General features: G+C 39.2%; 15 non-coding genes across 15 annotated transcripts; all 15 read left to right on the top strand.

Moving 5' to 3' along the window:
* The first annotated feature begins 7,005 nt into the window (after positions 1 to 7,005).
* On the top strand, positions 7,006 to 7,088 carry trnal-uaa. Its single transcript has one exon. It is a non-coding gene; the product is annotated as a tRNA-Leu (tRNA).
* A 1,021-nt stretch (positions 7,089 to 8,109) lies between these two features.
* Positions 8,110 to 8,192, top strand: trnal-uaa. Its single transcript has one exon. It is a non-coding gene; the product is annotated as a tRNA-Leu (tRNA).
* Positions 8,193 to 8,561: 369 nt separating this feature from the next.
* Positions 8,562 to 8,644, top strand: trnal-uaa. The gene has a single exon. It is a non-coding gene; the product is annotated as a tRNA-Leu (tRNA).
* Positions 8,645 to 11,288: 2,644 nt separating this feature from the next.
* On the top strand, positions 11,289 to 11,371 carry trnal-uaa. The gene has a single exon. It is a non-coding gene; the product is annotated as a tRNA-Leu (tRNA).
* A 369-nt stretch (positions 11,372 to 11,740) lies between these two features.
* Positions 11,741 to 11,822, top strand: trnal-uaa. The gene has a single exon. It is a non-coding gene; the product is annotated as a tRNA-Leu (tRNA).
* A 1,401-nt stretch (positions 11,823 to 13,223) lies between these two features.
* trnal-uaa lies at positions 13,224 to 13,306 on the top strand. The gene has a single exon. It is a non-coding gene; the product is annotated as a tRNA-Leu (tRNA).
* A 1,018-nt stretch (positions 13,307 to 14,324) lies between these two features.
* Positions 14,325 to 14,407, top strand: trnal-uaa. Its single transcript has one exon. It is a non-coding gene; the product is annotated as a tRNA-Leu (tRNA).
* A 369-nt stretch (positions 14,408 to 14,776) lies between these two features.
* trnal-uaa lies at positions 14,777 to 14,859 on the top strand. The gene has a single exon. It is a non-coding gene; the product is annotated as a tRNA-Leu (tRNA).
* A 1,018-nt stretch (positions 14,860 to 15,877) lies between these two features.
* On the top strand, positions 15,878 to 15,960 carry trnal-uaa. The gene has a single exon. It is a non-coding gene; the product is annotated as a tRNA-Leu (tRNA).
* Positions 15,961 to 16,244: 284 nt separating this feature from the next.
* Positions 16,245 to 16,327, top strand: trnal-uaa. The gene has a single exon. It is a non-coding gene; the product is annotated as a tRNA-Leu (tRNA).
* A 1,019-nt stretch (positions 16,328 to 17,346) lies between these two features.
* trnal-uaa lies at positions 17,347 to 17,429 on the top strand. The gene has a single exon. It is a non-coding gene; the product is annotated as a tRNA-Leu (tRNA).
* A 361-nt stretch (positions 17,430 to 17,790) lies between these two features.
* Positions 17,791 to 17,873, top strand: trnal-uaa. The gene has a single exon. It is a non-coding gene; the product is annotated as a tRNA-Leu (tRNA).
* A 1,019-nt stretch (positions 17,874 to 18,892) lies between these two features.
* trnal-uaa lies at positions 18,893 to 18,975 on the top strand. Its single transcript has one exon. It is a non-coding gene; the product is annotated as a tRNA-Leu (tRNA).
* A 369-nt stretch (positions 18,976 to 19,344) lies between these two features.
* trnal-uaa lies at positions 19,345 to 19,427 on the top strand. Its single transcript has one exon. It is a non-coding gene; the product is annotated as a tRNA-Leu (tRNA).
* A 1,018-nt stretch (positions 19,428 to 20,445) lies between these two features.
* Positions 20,446 to 20,528, top strand: trnal-uaa. Its single transcript has one exon. It is a non-coding gene; the product is annotated as a tRNA-Leu (tRNA).
* The last annotated feature ends 755 nt before the right edge of the window (positions 20,529 to 21,283 follow it).

The following is a 21,283-nucleotide window of genomic DNA, read 5'->3' as shown; positions in this document are numbered from 1 at the left end:
AGTTAGCATGTCCCCTGATTCTCAGTCGCATGCATGCTCATAATGTTAAAGCTAGGGCATTAGGAGTCTGTGTGTGCCCAAAATGGCTGCCTGCACTAAGACACTGAAACATAGTGGTGGCTTCACGTTTGGTCAAGCACACAAATAACGTTGTGTTAGATGAAAACTTAAAACATATGCCGACATGCCATCTTGTTTAATAATTGGACACAGACTAAAAGGTCACAACAAATAGATAATTACAGTGAATTACTTGGACCACTATCAGCAAACCAGCAAATGCTCTTCTCAAACTTTCAGCCCTGGAACATGGTATGCAGTAGCATGAACCTTCTAGGTAATAGTATTATGTCTTCAAGGAGGTTAATAGCTATTTAACTGCTGGATGTTTTTGTCAGAACCTGTAATCAGTTCACATTGCCCCTGAATCATTTGTACTTGACTGACTTAATGGCATTTTCTTTATGAACCCAAACCCCCCTCCGTCCTGGGCGTGAGCATGTACAGAGGAATCATCCCAAGCCCTAGGCATGCCCATTGTGTCTTGCATTTTTAAGACTATGCAATGGTGTGTGGGTCACATGACTAGTATGTATGTCACCTCTGGCCTTCAGTTGAGTTGCTTTTGTTTTTGTTAAGCCAATAGGGAAAAAAGTGTAATATTTTCGCTTGATTTCTAAGTGCTACTCACTTGATTTCCAACATATATCATTGTGGTCGACATTAGTGTTGCCATCATGTCTGGAAAAAAATAGTAGACTTTAAAAATTTTTATCTTTTTCCCTATTTATAACAATGGAATCAAGCATTATTTCTACTCTCTAGACCAGTAGCAACCCTAGTGGCCAGAAATGGTATGCCCATGTTTCTAAGGGAAGTGATGTTTGGCACAATCTTCTCATAAAAGAGTACAATTTGTTCAGTACTTCCTCAAATACAAGCACAATGAGAGTTTAAGTGTATATAGATTGCAGCAAACCTGGAGTGCTGCAATCTATATACACTTGAATTAGAGGTATGTGGAGGTGAACATAGGTTTGTTGCGTGCACCCTGATGAGTTAATGACTTGGAGTGTATTGAAGTGTGCTGGATAACGACTGTGAAAGTGCACAATGAGAGTTTCCAATTTCATTGTAAATTGTATATCAATGACAATAATAGCAATAATACAGTATCCAGCAGAAGGTTTGCTCAATAAAAATGTCTAACACCGTGGTTCTGTCTCAGGCTCTGACTCTCTCTGCTTGCCTTCAGGGCTTCTATGGAAAGAGCCATCACTTCACAACAGAACTGCTTTCAGATGGGCTATTCAGTGTAACTAAAGGACCCACGACTTGGACTTGGATTTCTAATATTGAGTGCTGTTCTCATACCCATCACTTGTAGTGCAGCAGTGACTGAAGTTTATCAGAGCACAAGTTACATAACTGAGGGCAACTGAGAAACTAAAAACATATCTAGCCTCATTTCAGATTTCAAACTTTAACATTAAAAAAAATCTGTTTCCTCTTTTGAAAAATAGATTTCAATGCATGATTTAGCTTTTTTGTAAGAAAAAACTTTTTTGTAAACAACAAGTTATCCTATGACAGAATCCCTTTAAGATCCAGTGAGCAAATGTCCACATGGCAACTGTATTAAATTCCTGCAGGTAATACTGTCAAATCAATAAAAACACAAGTAAATGTGAACAATTTCTCAAACAACTACCTTGCAACATGCTAGAATTACACACAGTGGCCCTTGAAATGTATTACACTGCATTGCCCCCTGTATCTCCTCTCTGTGTATAAATGCACCTATGACTTCCCTTCTGGTCAAGCACACAAAAAACTCTATTAAATGAAAACTTAAAACATCTGCCAAAATGCCATCTTTTTTTATAGTTGGACACAGAATAAAAGGTCACAACAAATAGACAATTACAGTTAAATACTTATTAAACCAGCAAATGCTCTCCTCAATCTGTCATTCCTAGAACATGGTATACAATAGCATGAACATTCTAGGTAATAGTATTATGTCTTCATAGGCAGGGGGCTTCAATGAGGAGTTAATAGCTGTGCTACTTACTCAATTTTCGACATATATTATTGTGGTAGTCACCCCCAATCTGGGTGCTCATATGTTGACTTAAAGGGATTCTGTCATGATTTTTATCATGTATTTTTTACACTTCAAATAATTCACTCTACAATATACAATTTAATTCCTTAATCAGCAAGTGTATTATTAGTTGTATTATTGGTGTGTGGGCAGCCATCTCAGATAATTTTGCCTGGTCATGTGCTTTCGGAAAGAGCCAGCACTTTTGGATAGAACTGCTTGGTAGGCTGTCGTTTCTCCTACTCAGTGTAATGCCTCAATGCCTGATGAGTGACTGGCAGTGTTAGAGGAGAGCCACCAGCTGGTGGGAAAGGATAGGGTGCCTTTGCCTTCCTGAGCCGCAACCCCTCCACCCCCCCCCACAGGACCAGGTCGGTCAGGCCAGTGTCCTGCTTGTCCAGTTCGACCCCAGCCTTGGCTATATATACCGATAGACTTTGCTTCATTGTTTCTGAATATATTATACATTTCCATTGTCCAAAGTTTATAAACCTTTTATTAGTATCACAGCAGACTGCATAGTCCACGAAGACTGCAAAGAAATAAAAAAAAAAAAGCCAGGATGGCCGAGTCGTTAAGGCGTTAAGGTGCAGGTTAACAGAGTCAACACATCCTATGTCACATATGTATGTATGTATGTATGTATTACTTTATTTGTAAAGTGCTGTTAAGGAGCCACAGCGCTGTTGCATGCTTGAAATGAAAAAGCTAGGGAGTTGCATATGTGTGTGACCATAAAATCAGGGTTTGCACCATAGAATCGTATCGCTGGAGTCAGTGGCTTAAATAGACCCCTAAGGGCCTTGGTACGTAAATTTACAACTGGGCCCCCCTATGCGACACCGTATACCCCCCGTGCATTGGACTGGAACACAGTCTCCCATAGACTCCATTATAATCAAATAATTCAACTTTCTAAAAATTATTTCCTTTTTCTGTGTAATAATAAAACAGTACTTTGTACTTGATCCCAACTAAGATACAATTAATCCTTATTGGAAGTAAATCCAGCCTATTGGATTTATTTAATGTTTATGTGATTTTCTAGTAGACTTAAGGTATGAAAATCTAAATTACGGAAAGATCCATTATCTGGAAACCCCCAGGTCCTGAGTATTCTGGATGACAGGTCCCATACCTGTACTCAAAGGATATAAGCACAGAAGTTTGATACATTTTTTACTGTGTTAATGACAAGGGTTAATCAGTGCAGATTCATAGCTAGTAAAAAAAACAGTCCAAGTCATTACCAGCACTTGGCTCTTCTGCTGCTCTGTTCCTAACCCCCCCCCCTTGCTCTCCCCAATGCAGCCTGGACATAGGAAGTTCAAAAAGCTCTGCGATCAGATCAGAGAGCTGCCAGAGAGGGGGGGGGGTAGGGCAGGGCCTGCCAAAACCAGGATGAAAATTGGTGCTGCAACCAGAGGAGTGCGCAGTGGAGAACCAGACGGCACAAGCCGCTGCACTCATGGTAGTTCCGCCACTGGGTGTATGGAAGGTTTGTGTCAGGCAGCTGGGAAATGAGAGAGCTGCTATGGGTGGTATACCTCCTGTGCCTCCTCATTTGTCTTCTTGTCCAGAAAATATGATTGGCAAAAGTACAAATGACTTACAACATAGTTTACTATTCAAAGTGCAGGGATGTCCAAACAACGTACCTGGCCAAAAAAAATGGTGTAATATAAGGGAACTGTGTTTAAGCAAACTCAATGTATTTAACTGTCCACTGTATTAGTTCCATTCACCTCTCCCCAACTTGACTTCCAGTCCTCTGCTCTCTGGTTAGCAATCACTGACCTGGTCCGGGGGCATACACGCTTATAAAATGTTCTTTGCTTCAGTCCAGGATTTAAAATTGCCACCACAAGCGCGCCCCGTTGTAGACGTTATGCGCAGCATGACGCCGATGACGTCAGGCGCCGCGCACCGCCACAGGAGCATTCTGTGGAGAACCCGGCAACACAACTTTATCTCTCTGTTGGGTTGCGGGCCCCATCGGGGGTGCAGGGGCACGCAACCCTGGTGCCGCTGCACCATTTGCACCCCTGGTAGTTCTGCCACTGACTGGAGTAAAGTGTGGAGATGCAACCAAACATGGTAAAAAACTTGAAAAACTTTATTAATCCATTTGAAAACACCAAAATATAAAGCAGGCAGGATGAGACCGGTTTAACGCGTTTCGTGACCTACAAGTCACTTCATCAGACCAAAATGACTGCCTGTTCTAAAAGCTCTTTCCTAATTCAGGGGATTAATAAAGGAAAAACTTTATTAATCCATTTGAAAGCACCAAAATACAAAGCAGGCAGGGTGAGACTGTCTTAACGGGTTTTGTGACCTACAAGTCACTTTATCAGACCAAAATGACTGCCTGCTCTAAAAGCTCTTTCCTGGTTCAGGGGTCATACCCCTAAGGAAGGGGGTCTTGAACTGATATAATATTGCTTTAACCAACCAGTGAGCGTTTCCTATGGGGAAAAGCATTTTAATGTGTGACTGGTTACATGGCAGTATTAGAGGAGAACCTCCAACTGGTGGGATTAGAAATTATATATGAAGGTAGTAGTGATGTGCGGGTCTGGCTATTCCCGACTCACCCATCAACCGCACTCCCACAACCCATGCCCACTCACGCCCGACTTCTGGGTTTCTTTTATAGACCTGTGCCTCCCTGCCAATAACATCACAAAAGCCAGCAAGATCCAATGGACAAATATCTTCGTGGGTTCGAACCCCACTTCTGGCAAGTGTTTTAAGCTTGCGCAAATAGCATTTGCAAAGCAATAAAAAAACATTAGAAAAAGTGAACAGTCCTCATAAAATGCAACATTTAAACATCTACCTAGTAACATGCTAGACTTTCACACTGTTACACCTTGGCTTCTGAAATGTATAACACAAATTATTCCTAACAGAGTGGCTCTGGCTATATGTAATGCTATGTATAGCATTTCTTGGCTTCACTGTTTCTAATATACTGTAAATTTCTGTTGAAATAATTTATGAAAAACTGATTCAATAGCATTCCAAACCTGACTTACAATGACAAGGTGTTGGACTTAAAGTCCATTGAACAAATGTTTGTGTGGGTTTAAACTTACATTGTTGGCATTGATTTGTCACTGGGTAGTATTATACAACCTTCTGTCAATCCACAATGCTATGGGGAGAGACTGGATACCTGATAACCAGGTATTATTCATTATTGGTAGAAACTTCCAGTAGCAACAGATTCATTGGGTAGCCATACTTGCTCAGACATATATATACTCCTTGTCTGGTATTTTAGAAAGGCTGCAAAAGGCTCAATCCTGGGGAGGTACAACTTTGGAGAACATTACAAGAAAAGCAGTTAAGTGAATTAAAAAATAGCCTGAAGTATAAATGATTAACATTTGGTTTTATTAAACCATGAATGCTTCTGTAGATATGGTTAACTTGTAAAAATAAAAATATTTTATTATTTAAGGTGGTCTCCATTATACACATTTTTTTGCCACAGCCTTACTATTCTTATGCCATACTGCCATATTTATAAATAAAGTAAGTATAAAGTCAAAGTAATTGCCTGTTCATGTGGGTACAGACCCCACTCCTGAAATGTGTTTTAAAATGTGTTTTCAAAAATAGCATTGCCAAATAAATCTTCATGAAGTGTAACATTAAAATATCTTGTTGGAAACATGCTTGAATATTGGCTTTTGAAATGTATTACACTATCTCTTGTCTGTGTATAAGGGCATGCTCATAATGAGAAATCTTGGGTATTATGCACTAGGAATTCTCTCCTGGTGCAAGTGAGAATACCACTTATAAGGGAGGGGTGTCTTGACCTGAAATACTATTGCTTCTGCCAACCAGTGAGGGTTGCCAGTGGAGGAATCCATTTCATTGTGATAGGTGCCATTTAACCCCAAGTTGGTTTTGAATGCCATGTGGCTTGATGAGTGACTGGTTAGTTGGCAATGTTAGAGGAGAGTCCCCAACTGGGTTGATAGGAAATGATATATGCAGGTGGCCCAAACTGAGAAAACTAATGACAATAACACAGTATCTAACAGAACATTAACCCAATAAATATTCCTAATACAGAGACTCTGCTTCAGGCATTGGCTCTCAGCTTGCCTTCTGGGCTTCTCTGGCAGGTACTCCACCTCCAAAACTAAACTGCGTGCTCCTATAATCCAATAGACAAATGAACGTGTGGGTTCAAGCCCCTCTTCTATTTAGTATCCACAAACAGCATGGTCAAATCAATTAAAACAACTATGAAACTATGCTAGAGTTGTGGCTCTTGAAATGTGTTGCACTTATCTCCTGTCTGTGTATAAAGGCACCTACTTCACTGCGAGAGGTGCATAGAGTCAACACATTCTGGGGGTTATATATCAACACTCAGCAAATTTGCCTGTGGGTAGTTACCCATGGCAACCAATCAAATTGTTGCACTGATTGTTCTTCCTAAAGCTGCCTGATAAAAACCAAGCACTGATTGCTTACTATGGGTATTCAGCAGGACTTTTACTCAATAAATATTCATAATACATTGGCTTTGCTTCTCTCTCTCTCTCTCTCTCTCTCTCTCTCTCTCTTTCTCTCTCTCTCTCTCTCTCTCCCTCCCAGTTACGAAAACAAATGTATACAACATAATTTTTTCCTCAATTTATATTCCGAACACAGTGGCTCTGCTATAGGCAGCAGCCCTCTCTCTGCTTTCCTATGGGGCTTTTCTGGCATAAACACCACCTACACAATCAATCTGGGTGCTCCTATTCTGCATTGCCTATATATATTAATATCCTTTGCTTCACTATTTCTACTATTTCATTTGTTTAAAATGTATGAACCTACTGTTAGTATCAAAGCTGAGGAAATAGCATTACACACCAGCAAAACCAGCCAGGATGGCCGCGTGTTTAAGGCGTTGGACTTAAGATCCAATGGACAAATGTCCGTGTGGGTTCGAACCCCACTTCTGGCAGGAGTTTTAAACTCCCACTAAAAGCATAGTCAAATCAATATAAAAAAGAAGTCAATTTAGAATTCAAGCATCTACCTTGCAACATTCAAACAACTACCTTTGCAAAGTGCCAAAAACTCCAAACGGTTAAATGACAGTGGCCTGGCCGGTAAAAATGCTGTTTGATCCCAATGTTATTAAAGGGATACTGTCGTCGTAAAACATTTGTTTTTTTCAAAACGCATCAGTTAATAGTGCTGCTCCAGCAGAATTCTGCACTGAAATCCATTTCTCAAAAGAGCAAACAGATTTGTTAATATTCAATTTTGAAATCTGACATGGGGCTAGATATTTTGTCAATTTCCCAGCTGCCCCTGGTCATGTGACTTGTGCCTGCACTTTAGGAGAGAAATGTTTTCTGGCAGGCTGCTGTTTTTCTTTCTCAATGTAACTGAATGTGTCTCAGTGAGACATGGGTTTTTATTATTGAGTGATGTTCTTAGATCTACCAGGCAGCTGTTATCTTGTGTTAGGGAGCTGTTATCTGGTTACCTTCCCATTGTTCTTTTCTTTGGCTGCTGGGAGGGGGGGAAAGGGAGGGGGTGATATCACTTCAACTTGCAGTACAGCAGTAAAGAGTGATTGAAGTTTATCAGAGCACAAGTCACATGACTTGGGGCAGCTGGGAAATTGACAATATGTCTAGCCCCAAGTCAGATTTCAAAATTGAATATAAAAAAATCTGTTTGCTCTTTTGAGAAATGGATTTTAGCACAGAATTCTGCTGGAGCAGCACTATTAACCGATTCATTTTGAAAAAAATGTTTTTTTTCAATGACAGTATCCCTTTAATAGGGAAAAAACATAAATATATAGGAAGGCCAGTATTTTCATCCAGAAAAGGTGGCAACCCTATCTGCCTTGCCTATATATAAATTCTTTTCCTTTGCTTCACTATTTCTACTATTTCATTTGTTTAAAATGTATGAACCTACTGTTAGTATCAAAGCTGAAGGAATAGCATTATATAACAGCAAAACAAGCCAGGATGGCCGAGTGGTTAAGGCGTTGGACTTAAGATCCAATGGACAAATGTCCGCCTGTGTTCGAACCCCACTTCTGGCAGGAGTTTTAAACTCCCACTAAAAGCATAGTCAAATCAATATAAAAAAGAAGTCAATTTAGAATTCAAGCATCTACCTTGCAACATTCAAACAACTACCTTTGCAAAGTGCCAAAAACTCCAAATGGTTAAATGACAGTGGCCTGGCCGGTAAAAATTGTGGTTAATCCGGATGTTATTAATAAGGAAAAAAACATAAATATATAGGAAGGCCGGTATTTTTTTCCAGAAAAGGTGGCAACCCTATCTGCCTTGCCTATATAAATTAATATCCTTTTCTTCACTATTTCTACTCTTTCATTTGTTTAAAATGTATGAACCTACTGTTAGTATCAAAGCTGAAGGAATAGCATTATATAACAGCAAAACAAGCCAGGATGGCTGAGTGGTTAAGGCGTTGGACTTAAGATCCAATGGACAAATGTCCGCGTGGGTTCGAACCCCACTTCTGGCAGGAGTTTTAAACTCCCACTAAAAGCATAGTCAAATCAATATAAAAAAGAAGTCAATTTAGAATTCAAGCATCTACCTTGCAACATTCAAACAACTACCTTTGCAAAGTGCCAAAAACTCCAAACGGTTAAATGACAGTGGCCTGGCTGGTAAAAATGCTGGTTGATCCCAATGTTATTAAAGGGATACTGTCATCGTAAAACATATTTTTTTCAAAACGCATCAGTTAATAGTGCTGCTCCAGCAGAATTCTGCACTGAAATCCATTTCTCAAAAGAGCAAACAGATTTGTTTATATTCAATTTTTTTTTTTTTAAACTTGTTTTTATTAAGATTTTTTAAAGTTAAAGAGAAGGAAAAATCCTTCCTTACATCAAGCGTCTGAGAATGAGCAGAAATATCTAGATTCAAGTAGACAGGTCAGGTTTATTTACCTTAAATATAACGTCAAAAAGGCAAACTTATCTCCTTTTAACTCAATAAATCTTACCTGGCTCAACAATAAAACGTTTTCTCCGGGCTTAAACAGCCTGGTTTTCAGAGCTTGGCAAACAGAGGGCTTACAGAATATTAAGGACGTGCTTACCCATTCCAAAACAGTCCTACCCATTTCGGCCCTGCTTCAAAAGTACCCATTTCTGCAGATGCATCAATACTCATTGCTCCAGCTCTTACATTTCGTCACACGACGATGGGCCGAACTAACGGACAAAGATAAGAACAACCCACTTGACTCATTATGGCCAAAACATGATACTCAGATCCACTGTTCATATTTACAAACAAATTAGAACGACTGTCGATCCGGATAATACCACTATGGCCTTTACGAAATGGAAACTTATCATCCCACAGGCTGAAAATGTGGATATTCTTCGGCATCACACACGAATGATGAAAATTTTGCCTGCTAGTACATACCAGGAAATGTCCCTGCAATTGCTACACCATGCTTACCTCACACCTCTAAAAAGATTTCATATAGGCACAACGCACTCAGATAGCTGCCTGAAGTGCGAAGCGCCCAGAGCCGATATGATACATTGTCTATGGTCATGCCCTCTTATACAACAGTTCTGGAAGGAAATCGCCAGTTATTGGGAAAACCTATCAGGGAAATCAATTACCGTTAGCGCCACATGGGCTATATTTAGCAAATTGCAATCCACCCCACACATCTCCAAGCCGGAGAAAGCCTTAGCGGAGAGGCTGGCGGCAGCAGCCAGGAAGGCAATCTTACATACCTGGCTATCCCGACTTCCTCCGCCTCTATCTTTGGTGCGCCAGAAACTGCATCACATATTCCATTTAGACTGGATTGAAACCCTAACGAATAAGGAGAAAAACACAGAATGGTTTTTTGACACTTGGTTGACTTACATTAACACCCTCACTCCACCTACAAAACTACTCACTATCCAAACTTTTCAAACTACCACATGGTATGAACGGGAGCTGCTGCTGGGGACCGATCTTGTCTGTGAGGCGAACCAACTGCTAAGACCCGTGGGACATCCGCAACAACCAGCTGTTTTGGGACCCCCCAGGAGTCATCATCTTAACCAACTATTTACTACCGCCCTATTTTGATCATAAACCTTAATGCTCTATCTTATCGTCTACAGGTAACAACACCGTGAGTAACTTTCAATATCTACAATTAGTGGTATACCTGTCCATTTCCCCCTTTCCTGATCACTTGACTAGATTTTAGATTATTATTGTCTATCTTGCTTTATTACATTCGACTCTGTACTTGACTGTTTACCTTATTTTATTTTCCTTTCTGTTCTTTTTTTTTTTTCTTATATGCATATTGAAAAACAAATAAAAACATTTGTGAAAAAAAAAAAATATATAACGTCAAAAGCCTATTAGTACGGTGACTCCTGGGGGGTGAAATTGTGGACAGTCTTTTATATTCAATTTTGAAATCTGACATTGGGCTAGACATTTTGTCAATTTCCCAGCTGCCCCTGGTCATGTGACTTGTGCCTGCACTTTAGGAGAGAAATGTTTTCTGGCGGGCTGCTGTTTTTCCTTCTCAATGTAACTGAATGTGTCTCAGTGAGACATGGGTTTTTACTATTGAGTGTTGTTCTTAGATCTACCAGGCAGCTGATATCTTGTGTTAGGGAGCTGTTATCTGGTTACCTTCCCATTGTTCTTTTCTTTGGCTGCTGGGAGGGGGGGAAAGGGAGGGGGTGATATCACTTCCACTTGCAGTACAGCAGTAAATAGTGATTGAAGTTTATCAGAGCACAAGTCACATGACTTGGGGCAGCTGGGAAATTGAAAATATATCTAGCCCCATGTCAGATTTCAAAATTGAATATAAAAAAATCTGTTTGCTCTTTTGAGAAATGGATTTCAGCACAGAATTCTGCTGGAGCAGCACTATTAACCGATTCATTTTGAAAAAAAATGTTTTTTCCAATGACAGTATCCCTTTAATAGGGAAAAAAACATAAATATATAGGAAGGCCAGTATTTTCATCCAGAAAAGGTGGCAACCCTATCTGCCTTGCCTATGTATAAATTATTTTCCTTTGCTTCACTATTTCTACTATTTCATTTGTTTAAAATGTATGAACCTACTGTTAGTATCAAAGCGGAAGGAATAGCATTACACACTAGCAAAAGCAGCCAGGATGGCCGAGTGGTTAAGGCGTTGGACTTAAGATCCAATGGACAAATGTCCGCGTGGGTTCGAACCCCACTTCTTGCAGGACTTTTAAACTCCCACTAAAAGCATAGTCAAATCAATATAAAAAAGAAGTAAATTTAGAATTCAAGCATCTACCTTGCAACATTCAAACAACTACCTTTGCAAAATGCCAAAAACTCCAAATGGTTAAATGACAGTGGCCTGGCCGGTAAAAATTCTGGTTAATCCGGATGTTATTAATAGGGAAAAAAACATAAATATATAGGAAGGCTGGTATTTTTTTCCAGAAAAGGTGGCAACCCTATCTGCCTTGCCTATATAAATTAATATCCTTTTCTTCACTATTTCTACACTTTCATTTGTTTAAAATGTATGAACCTACTGTTAGTATCAAAGCTGAAGGAATAGCATTATATAATAGCAAAACAAGCCAGGATGGCCGAGTGGTTAAGGAGTTGGACTTAAGATCCAATGGACAAATGTCTGCGTGGGTTCGACCCCACTTCTGGCAGGAGTTTTAAACTCCCACTAAAAGCATAGTCACCTCAATATAAAAAAGAATTCAATTTAGAATTCAAGCATCTACCTTGCAACATTCAAACAACTACTTTTGCAAAGTGTCAAAACTCCAAACGGTTAAATGACAGTGGCCTGGCTGGTAAAAATGCTGTTTGATCCCAATGTTATTAAAGGTATACTGTCATCGTAAAACATTTGTTTTTTTCAAAACGCATCAGTTAATAGTGCTGCTCCAGCAGAATTCTGCACTGAAATCCATTTCTCAAAAGAGCAAACAGATTTGTTAATATTCAATTTTGAAATCTGACATGGGGCTAGGCATTTTGTCAATTTCCCAGCTGCCCCTGGTCATGTGACTTGTGCCTGCACTTTAGGAGAGAAATGTTTTCTGGCAGGCTGCTGTTTTTCTTTCTCAATGTAACTGAATGTGTCTCAGTGAGACATGGGTTTTTATTATTGAGTGATGTTCTTAGATCTACCAGGCAGCTGTTATCTTGTGTTAAAAAAAATGAAAATACTGGCCTTCCTATATATTTATGTTTTTTCCCTATTAAAGTTATACTGTCATTGGAAAAAAAAATTTTTTTCAAAATGAATCGGTTAATAGTGCTGCTCCAGCAGAATTCTGCACTGAAATCCATTTCTCAAAAGAGCAAACAGATTTGTTAATATTCAATTTTGAAATCTGACATGGGGCTAGACATTTTGTCAATTTCCCAGCTGCCCCTGGTCATGTGACTTGTGCCTGCACTTTAGGAGAGAGATGTTTTCTGGCAGGCTGCTGTTTTTCTTTCTCAATGTAACTGAATGTGTCTCAGTGAGACATGGGTTTTTATTATTGAGTGATGTTCTTAGATCTACCAGGCAGCAGTTATCTTGTGTTAGGGAGCTGTTATCTGGTTACCTTCCCATTGTTCTTTTCTTTGGCTGCTGGGAGGGGGGAAAGGGAGGGGGTGATATCACTTCAACTTGCAGTACAGCAGTATAGAGTGATTGAAGTTTATCAGAGCACAAGTCACATGACTTGGGGCAGCTGGGAAATTGACAATATGTCTAGCCCCAAGTCAGATTTCAAAATTGAATATAAAAAAATCTGTTTGCTCTTTTGAGAAATGGATTTCAGCACAGAATTCTGCTGGAGCAGCACTATTAACCGATTCATTTTGAAAAAAATGTTTTTTTCCAATGACAGTATCCCTTTAATAGGGAAAAAACATAAATATATAGGAAGGCCAGTATTTTCATCCAGAAAAGGTGGCAACCCTATCTGCCTTGCCTATATATAAATTCTTTTCCTTTGCTTCACTATTTCTACTATTTCATTTGTTTAAAATGTATGAACCTACTGTTAGTATCAAAGCTGAAGGAATAGCATTATACACCAACAAAACCAGCCAGGATGGCCGAGTGGTTAAGGCGTTGGACTTAAGATCCAATGGACAAATGTCCGCGTGGGTTCAAACCCCACTTCTGGCAGGAGTTTTAAACTCCCACTAAAAGCATAGTCAAATCAATATAAAAAAGAAGTCAATTTAGAATTCAAGCATCTACCTTGCAACATTCAAACAACTACCTTTGCAAAGTGCCAAAAACTCCAAACGGTTAAATGACAGTGGCCTGGCTGGTAAAAATGCTGTTCGATCCCAATGTTATTAAAGGGATACTGTCATCGTAAAACATGTTTTTTTCAAAACGCATCAGTTAATAGTGCTGCTCCAGCAGAATTCTGCACTGAAATCCATTTCTCAAAAGAGCAAACAGATTTGTTAATATTCAATTTTGAAATCTGACATGGGGCTAGACATTTTGTCAATTTCCCAGCTGCCCCTGGTCATGTGACTTGTGCCTGCACTTTAGGAGAGAAATGTTTTCTGGCAGGCTGCTGTTTTTCTTTCTCAATGTAACTGAATGTGTCTCAGTGAGACATGGGTTTTTATTATTGAGTGATGTTCTTAGATCTACCAGGCAGCTGTTATCTTGTGTTAGGGAGCTGTTATCTGGTTACCTTCCCATTGTTCTTTTCTTTGGCTGCTGGGAGGGGGGGAATGGGAGGGGGTGATATCACTTCAACTTGCAGTACAGCAGTAAAGAGTGATTGAAGTTTATCAGAGCACAAGTCACATGACTTGGGGCAGCTGGGAAATTGACAATATGTCTAGCCCCAAGTCAGATTTCAAAATTGAATATAAAAAAATCTGTTTGCTCTTTTGAGAAATGGATTTCAGCACAGAATTCTGCTGGAGCAGCACTATTAACCGATTCATTTTGAAAAAAATGTTTTTTTCCAATGACAGTATCCCTTTAATAGGGAAAAACATAAATATATAGGAAGGCCAGTATTTTCATCCAGAAAAGGTGGCAACCCTATCTGCCTTGCCTATATATAAATTCTTTTCCTTTGCTTCACTATTTCTACTATTTCATTTGTTTAAAATGTATGAACCTACTGTTAGTATCAAAGCTGAAGGAATAGCATTATACACCAGCAAAACCAGCCAGGATGGCCAAGTGGTTAAGGCGTTGGACTTAAGATCCAATGGACAAATATCCGCGTGGGTTTGAACCCCACTTCTGGCAGGAGTTTTAAACTCCCACTAAAAGCATAGTCAAATCAATATAAAAAAGAAGTCAATTTAGAATTCAAGCATCTACCTTGCAACATTCAAACAACTACCTTTGCAAAGTGCCAAAAACTCCAAATGGTTTAATGACAGTGGCCTGGCCGGTAAAAATTGTGGTTAATCCGGATGTTATTAATAGGGAAAAAAACATAAATATATAGGAAGGCCGGTATTTGTTTCCAGAAAAGGTGGCAACCCTATCTGCCTTGCCTATATAAATTAATATCCTTTTCTTCACTATTTCTACTCTTTCATTTGTTTAAAATGTATGAACCTACTGTTAGTATCAAAGCTGAAGGAATAGCATTATATAACAACAAAACAAGCCAGGATGGCCGAGTGGTTAAGGCGTTGGACTTAAGATCCAATGGACAAATGTCCGCGTGGGTTCGAACCCCACTTCTGGCAGGAGTTTTAAACTCCCACTAAAAGCATAGTCAAATCAATATAAAAAAGAAGTCAATTTAGAATTCAAGCATCTACCTTGCAACATTCAAACAACTACCTTTGCAAAGTGCAAAAAACTCCAAACGGTTAAATGACAGTGGCCTGGCTGGTAAAAATGCTGTTTGATCCCAATGTTATTAAAGGGATACTGTCATCGTAAAACATGTTTTTTTCAAAACGCCTCAGTTAATAGTGCTGCTCCAGCAGAATTCTGCACTGAAATCCATTTCTCAAAAGAGCAAACAGATTTGTTAATATTCAATTTTGAAATCTGACATGGGGCTAGACATTTTGTCAATTTCCCAGCTGCCCCTGGTCATGTGACTTGTGCCTGCACTTTAGGAGAGAAATGTTTTCTGGCAGGCTGCTGTTTTTCTTTCTCAATGTAACTGAATGTGTCTCAGTGAGACATGGGTTTTTATTATTGAGTGATGTTCTTAGATCTACCAGGCAGCTGTTATCTTGTGTTAGGGAGCTGTTATCTGGTTACCTTCCCATTGTTCTTTTCTTTGGCTGCTGGGAGGGGGGAAAGGGAGGGGGTGATATCACTTCAACTTGCAGTACAGCAGTAAAGAGTGATTGAAGTTTATCAGAGCACAAGTCACATGACTTGGGGCAGCTGGGAAATTGACAATATGTCTAGCCCCAAGTCAGATTTCAAAATTGAATATAAAAAAATCTGTTTGCTCTTTTGAGAAATGGATTTCAGCACAGAATTCTGCTGGAGCAGCACTATTAACCGATTCATTTTGAAAAAAATGTTTTTTTCCAATGACAGTATCCCTTTAATAGGGAAAAAACATAAATATATAGGAAGGCCAGTATTTTCATCCAGAAAAGGTGGCAACCCTATCTGCCTTGCCTATATATAAATTCTTTTCCTTTGCTTCACTATTTCTACTATTTCATTTGTTTAAAATGTATGAACCTACTGTTAGTATCAAAGCTGAAGGAATAGCATTATACACCAGCAAAACCAGCCAGGATGGCCGAGTGGTTAAGGCGTTGGACTTAAGATCCAATGGACAAATGTCCGCGTGGGTTCGAACCCCACTTCTGGCAGGAAATGGATTTCAGCACAGAATTCTGCTGGAGCAGCACTATTAACCGATTCATTTTGAAAAAATTTTTTTTTCCAATGACAGTATCCCTTTAATAGGGAAAAAACATAAATATATAGGAAGGCCAGTATTTTCATCCAGAAAAGGTGGCAACCTTATCTGCCTTGCCTATATATAAATTATTTTCCTTTGCTTCACTATTTCTACTATTTCATTTGTTTAAAATGTATGAACCTACTGTTAGTATCAAAGCTGAAGGAATAGCATTATACACCAACAAAACCAGCCAGGATGGCCGAGTGGTTAAGGCGTTGGTCTTAAGATCCAATGGACAAATGTCCGCGTGGGTTCGAACCCCACTTCTGGCAGGAGATTTAAACTCCCACTAAAAGCATAGTCAAATCAATATAAAAAAGAAGTCAATTTAGAATTCAAGCATCTACCTTGCAACATTCAAACAACTACCTTTGCAAAGTGCCAAAAACTCCAAACGGTTAAATGACATTTGCCTGGCTGGTAAAAATGCTGTTTGATCCCAATGTTATTAAAGGGATACTGTCATCGTAAAACATGTTTTTTTCAAAACGCATCAGTTAATAGTGCTGCTCCAGCAGAATTCTGCACTGAAATCCATTTCTCAAAAGAGCAAACAGATTTGTTAATATTCAATTTTGAAATCTGACATGGGGCTAGACATTTTGTCAATTTCCCAGCTGCCCCTGGTCATGTGACTTCTGCCTGCACTTTAGGAGAGAAATGTTTTCTGGCAGGCTGCTGTTTTTCTTTCTCAATGTAACTGAATGTGTCTCAGTGAGACATGGGTTTTTATTATTGAGTGATGTTCTTAGATCTACCAGGCAGCTGTTATCTTGTGTTAGGGAGCTGTTATCTGGTTACCTTCCCATTGTTCTTTTCTTTGGCTGCTGGGAGGGGGGAAAGGGAGGGGGTGATATCACTTCAACTTGCAGTACAGCAGTAAAGAGTGATTGAAGTTTATCAGAGCACAAGTCACATGACTTGGGGCAGCTGGGAAATTGACAATATGTCTAGCCCCAAGTCAGATTTCAAAATTGAATATAAAAAAATCTGTTTGCTCTTTTGAGAAATGGATTTCAGCACAGAATTCTGCTGGAGCAGCACTATTAACCGATTCATTTTGAAAAAAAATGTTTTTTTCCAATGACAGTATCCCTTTAATAGGGAAAAAACATAAATATATAGGAAGGCCAGTATTTTCATCCAGAAAAGGTGGCAACCCTATCTGCCTTGCCTATATATAAATTATTTTCCTTTGCTTCACTATTTCTACTATTTCATTTGTTTAAAATGTATGAACCTACTGTTAGTATCAAAGCTGAAGGAATAGCATTATACACCAGCAAAACCAGCCAGGATGGCCGAGTGGTTAAGGCGTTGGACTTAAGATCCAATGGACAAATGTCCGCGTGGGTTCGATCCCCACTTCTGGCAGGAGTTTTAAACTCCCACTAAAAGCATAGTCAAATCAATATAAAAAAGAAGTCAATTTAGAATTCAAGCATCTACCTTGCAACATTCAAACAACTACCTTTGCAAAGTGCCAAAAACTCCAAATGGTTTAATGACAGTGGCCTGGCCGGTAAAAATTGTGGTTAATCCGGATGTTATTAATAGGGAAAAAAACATAAATATATAGGAAGGCCGGTATTTGTTTCCAGAAAAGGTGGCAACCCTATCTGCCTTGAATATATAAATTAATATCCTTTATTTCTACTCTTTCATTTGTTTAAAATGTATGAACCTACTGTTAGTATCAAAGCTGAAGGAATAGCATTATATAACAGCAAAACAAGCCAGGATGGCCGAGTGGTTAAGGCGTTGGACTTAAGATCCAATGGACAAATGTCCGCGTGGGTTCGAACCCCACTTCTGGCAGGAGTTTTAAACTCCCACTAAAAGCATAGTCAAATCAATATAAAAAAGAAGTCAATTTAGAATTCAAGCATCTACCTTGCAACATTCAAACAACTACCTTTGCAAAGTGCCAAAAACTCCAAACGGTTAAATGACAGTGGCCTGGCTGGTAAAAATGCTGTTTGATCCCAATGTTATTAAAGGGATACTGTCATCGTAAAACATGTTTTTTTCAAAACGCATCAGTTAATAGTGCTGCTCCAGCAGAATTCTGCACTGAAATCCATTTCTCAAAAGAGCAAACAGATTTGTTAATATTCAATTTTGAAATCTGACATGGGGCTAGACATTTTGTCAATTTCCCAGCTGCCCCTGGTCATGTGACTTGTGCCTGCACTTTAGGAGAGAAATGTTTTCTGGCAGGCTGCTGTTTTTCTTTCTCAATGTAACTGAATGTGTCTCAGTGAGACATGGGTTTTTATTATTGAGTGATGTTCTTAGATCTACCAGGCAGCTGTTATCTTGTGTTAGGGAGCTGTTATCTGGTTACCTTCCCATTGTTCTTTTCTTTGGCTGCTGGGAGGGGGGAAAGGGAGGGGGTGATATCACTTCAACTTGCAGTACAGCAGTAAAGAGTGATTGAAGTTTATCAGAGCACAAGTCACATGACTTGGGGCAGCTGGGAAATTGACAATATGTCTAGCCCCAAGTCAGATTTCAAAATTGAATATAAAAAAATCTGTTTGCTCTTTTGAGAAATGGATTTCAGCACAGAATTCTGCTGGAGCAGCACTATTAACCGATTCATTTTGAAAAAAAATGTTTTTTTCCAATGACAGTATCCCTTTAATAGGGAAAAAACATAAATATATAGGAAGGCCAGTATTTTCATCCAGAAAAGGTGGCAACCCTATCTGCCTTGCCTATATATAAATTCTTTTCCTTTGCTTCACTATTTCTACTATTTCATTTGTTTAAAATGTATGAACCTACTGTTAGTATCAAAGCTGAAGGAATAGCATTACACACCAGCAAAACCAGCCAGGATGGCCGAGTGGTTAAGGCATTGGACTTAAGATCCAATGGACAAATGTCCGCGTGGGTTCGAACCCCACTTCTGGCAGGAGTTTTAAACTCCCACTAAAAGCATAGTCAAATCAATATAAAAAAGAAGTCAATTTAGAATTCAAGCATCTACCTTGCAACATTCAAACAACTACCTTTGCAAAGTGCCAAAAACTCCAAATGGTTAAATGACAGTGGCCTGGCCGGTAAAAATTGTGGTTAATCCGGATGTTATTAATAGGGAAAAAAACATAAATATATAGGAAGGCCGGTATTTGTTTCCAGAAAAGGTGGCAACCCTATCTGCCTTGCCTATATAAATTAATATCCTTTTCTTCACTATTTCTACTCTTTCATTTGTTTAAAATGTATGAACCTACTGTTAGTATCAAAGCTGAAGGAATAGCATTATATAACAGCAAAATAAGCCAGGATGGCCGAGTGGTTAAGGTGTTGGACTTAAGATCCAATGGACAAATGTCCGCGTGGGTTCGAACCCCACTTCTGGCAGGAGTTTTAAACTCCCACTAAAAGCATAGTCAAATCAATATAAAAAAGAAGCCAATTTAGAATTCAAGCAACTACCTTGCAACATTCAAACAACTACCTTTGCAAAGTGCCAAAAACTCCAAACGGTTAAATGACAGTGGCCTGGCTGGTAAAAATGCTGTTTGATCCCAATGTTATTAAAGGGATACTGTCATCGTCAAACATGTTTTTTTCAAAACGCCTCAGTTAATAGTGCTGCTCCAGCAGAATTCTGCACTGAAATCCATTTCTCAAAAGAGCAAACAGATTTGTTAATATTCAATTTTGAAATCTGACATGGGGCTAGACATTTTGTCAATTTCCCAGCTGCCCCTGGTCATGTGACTTGTGCCTGCATTTTAGGAGAGAAATGTTTTCTGGCAGGCTGCTGTTTTTCTTTCTCAATGTAACTGAATGTGTCTCAGTGAGACATGGGTTTTTATTATTGAGTGATGTTCTTAGATCTACCAGGCAGCAGTTATCTTGTGTTAGGGAGCTGTTATCTGGTTACCTTCCCATTGTTCTTTTCTTTGGCTGCTGGGAGGGGGGAAAGGGAGGGGGTGATATCACTTCAACTTGCAGTACAGCAGTAAAGAGTGATTGAAGTTTATCAGAGCACAAGTCACATGACTTGGGGCAGCTGGGAAATTGACAATATGTCTAGCCCCAAGTCAGATTTCAAAATTGAATATAAAAAAATCTGTTTGCTCTTTTGAGAAATGGATTTCAGCACAGAATTCTGCTGGAGCAGCACTATTAACCGATTCATTTTGAAAAAAATTATTTTTTCCAATGACAGTATCCCTTTAATAGGGAAAAAACATAAATATATAGGAAGGCCAGTATTTTCATCCAGAAAAGGTGGCAACCCTATCTGCCTTGCCTATATATAAATTCTTTTCCTTTGCTTCACTATTTCTACTATTTCATTTGTTTAAAATGTATGAACCTACTGTTAGTATCAAAGCTGAAGGAATAGCATTATACACCAACAAAACCAGCCAGGATGGCCGAGTGGTTAAGGCGTTGGACTTAAGATCCAATGGACAAATGTCCGCGTGGGTTCGAACCCCACTTCTGGCAGGAGTTTTAAACTCCCACTAAAAGCATAGTCAAATCAATATAAAAAAGAAGTCAATTTAGAATTCAAGCATCTACCTTGCAACATTCAAACAACTACCTTTGCAAAGTGCCAAAAACTCCAAACGGTTAAATGACATTTGCCTGGCTGGTAAAAATGCTGTTTGATCCCAATGTTATTAAAGGGATACTGTCATCGTAAAACATGTTTTTTTCAAAACGCATCAGTTAATAGTGCTGCTCCAGCAGAATTCTGCACTGAAATCCATTTCTCAAAAGAGCAAACAGATTTGTTAATATTCAATTTTGAAATCTGACATGGGGCTAGACATTTTGTCAATTTCCCAGCTGCCCCTGGTCATGTGACTTCTGCCTGCACTTTAGGAGAGAAATGTTTTCTGGCAGGCTGCTGTTTTTCTTTCTCAATGTAACTGAATGTGTCTCAGTGAGACATGGGTTTTTATTATTGAGTGATGTTCTTAGATCTACCAGGCAGCTGTTATCTTGTGTTAGGGAGCTGTTATCTGGTTACCTTCCCATTGTTCTTTTCTTTGGCTGCTGGGAGGGGGGAAAGGGAGGGGGTGATATCACTTCAACTTGCAGTACAGCAGTAAAGAGTGATTGAAGTTTATCAGAGCACAAGTCACATGACTTGGGGCAGCTGGGAAATTGACAATATGTCTAGCCCCAAGTCAGATTTCAAAATTGAATATAAAAAAATCTGTTTGCTCTTTTGAGAAATGGATTTCAGCACAGAA

Source organism: Xenopus laevis, chromosome 5L (assembly GCF_017654675.1).
Source record: "Xenopus laevis strain J_2021 chromosome 5L, Xenopus_laevis_v10.1, whole genome shotgun sequence".
Taxonomy (NCBI): Eukaryota; Metazoa; Chordata; class Amphibia; order Anura; family Pipidae; genus Xenopus; species Xenopus laevis.
Note: the sequence above shows the minus strand (reverse complement) of the source record. Positions and strands in the feature narration are given on the sequence as shown.